Consider the following 2,359-nt stretch of genomic DNA (forward strand, 5'->3'; position numbering starts at 1 on the left):
CTTTAATTCAAGAGTTTATTGAAGTATGCATAGATTTAATTGAAATCTTGTTAGTAAATGGTACGTAACATTTGTTAACTTGCCTTTGGATGATTTCACTTTATAATGGAAGTTATATGTTGAAATCAAGCTACTCTTTGCATGCACCCAATTTAATTTACGAAAGTAAAGAACATTGTGGTTTTAAATTGCTTATGTCCTCTAAGAACTAGGAATTGATATGTCACGAAAGTGGAGCAAATCCTTGTTCTAATCTTTATCTTTAGTTCATGAAAATGAAATTTAGATTAAAGATTCTTTTGTGCAATTCATTGAACTCTTAAATTAATTGTTTTCCCCAAATCTTGTTATTGCATCTATAAGATAATTCTCCTTAATTCGAGTCCTATCTTTAATTATCAGAGTTTATACCAATTATAATATTGCTTTTAATTCTTGATGAACCTGTTATAGCTTGTTACATATCAACTCATATATGATTGCTTGGATTCTTGTTAAATTTATTCTTCTTAATGCCTAAAAATTTAATTGCTATACAAGTACATGCCATCTTAATGCCTAAAAATTTAATTGCTATACAAGTACATGCCATAAAACCCAATAAAAATTTAATTGCTATACAAGTACATGCCATAAAACCCAATAAAAATTTAATTGCTATACAAGTACATGCCATAAAACCCAATCCCTTGAGAACGATATAATTAACCCACAAATTCACTACACCACTTTACACATCAATGCCAACACTTATACTTACTCTATATGGCTGATTTGATAGAAAGAATTAACATAAATTTTATTTTTCAGCGCATATGGTAAGTTTGACAAAATACTCTACTAAACCATGAATAATATAACTTACGCAACACCCCCAGCAAAAGATATATATGATTATAAAAAAAAAGGAATGTTTACAAAGCAGAGTTTAGTAGACAAGATTGAAAGAAATAAGACCAAGAACAACATAGATATCAATACTTGAAATGAGATGGAGTTTGGACCACGAGAGCTTACTTCTTGTTGGCTTTCCTTTTCTTGTTAATGGCTTCTCGTGTCTTGATGGGGTCTTTCGGATTTACCAGGCTTAAGTATTCATCTGTGACATCTAGATGCCTGTAGTTCCTGTAGGCTTCCCCCACGAACTCACCATCAATTACTCCATCTTTCCACCAGGCAATGCATTCTTCTGGAGACATATTGCTGTGTGTAGATATCCCAGTGATTTTCAGAAGCTTGAATATCTCCAGAGTCAGAATTTGTTCAGTGTCTTCTCTGTTCCCAAACTTAAAGTTTGTCATGAGAAGATCTATCTTCCTTTCTTCTTCTGACTGTCGTTCTTGTCTTTTTCTTCTTCTTTCTCTGTCCTCTTCTCTCCTTCTCTCCATTTCCAGTGTGCGCTGGACCCTTAGGTTTTCTGCCTTTTTAGCATCCTCCATTGCTTTACTCATTATTCTTGGTATTTTTGGAGGTGGTCCAGCTGGTTCACTTGCTGCCCTTTTCTTGCCCGTTGTATCCCCCTTCTTTTTCCCTTTATTTTCCCCCTTGTTGGCATCATCAGCACGGGAGAGGAGGATGGACATACCTTCGAAGATTGCTTGAAGTTGGGCAGGCACTTGGTTCGACAGGTCATCGAGTATGGCTTTCATTACATCCTGTCGAAGTTCACTGGAATATTGGAAGGCTCGAAGCTCTGCTCGCATCTCGGCTAATTCAGCTCTCGCACTTGCAGCCTCTGCTCGAGCTACAGCAGCTTCATCAGTGGCTTTCCGTGCTGCATCCTCAGCCCATATTGCCTGTTCGAGAAGTTCGGCATGACGGCCTTGGGATTCACTTGTGCCAGCAGTAGGCATTGCAGCATTGCGGACCACAGCGAGTATTCTTTCGAGCTGAGCCATCTTCTGAGATTGATCAGCCATGAATTGACGCACTTCGCCAATGAAGACTTCTTCGGCATGTTGATCATAGTCAGAAGTAGGAGATAAGGATTGAGATGTACCTTTTGTCGGAGGGGACTTGGGTGCTTCCAGATTTCCACCCATGACTTGCAGTTGCGAGTCCACCTCTCGATTAAGTATCTGAGGGGTCACAGGGACACCGGGTTCAGAGCTCGAAGGTGGCTCCATGTCAAGCGCTTCCCGGTTTCCACCTGAGGGATGGATCACTTCTTGCTCCTCACCTCTCGAACCTGGAGCCTCAGCTTCAGCAACTGTGGAGATAGGGTCAGCCAGAGAGGGTTCTTCGGTATTGGACACTTCCCTGTTTCCATCCAATAGAGGTTCCCCCTCAGCATCACTTCTCGAACCAGTGCTGGGAACTTTGTCATCTGCTGGTGAGGTTGGAGACGAAGTGTCGACAG

The sequence above is a fragment of the Ipomoea triloba genome, chromosome 1, assembly GCF_003576645.1.
Source record: "Ipomoea triloba cultivar NCNSP0323 chromosome 1, ASM357664v1".
Classification (NCBI taxonomy): Eukaryota; Viridiplantae; Streptophyta; class Magnoliopsida; order Solanales; family Convolvulaceae; genus Ipomoea; species Ipomoea triloba.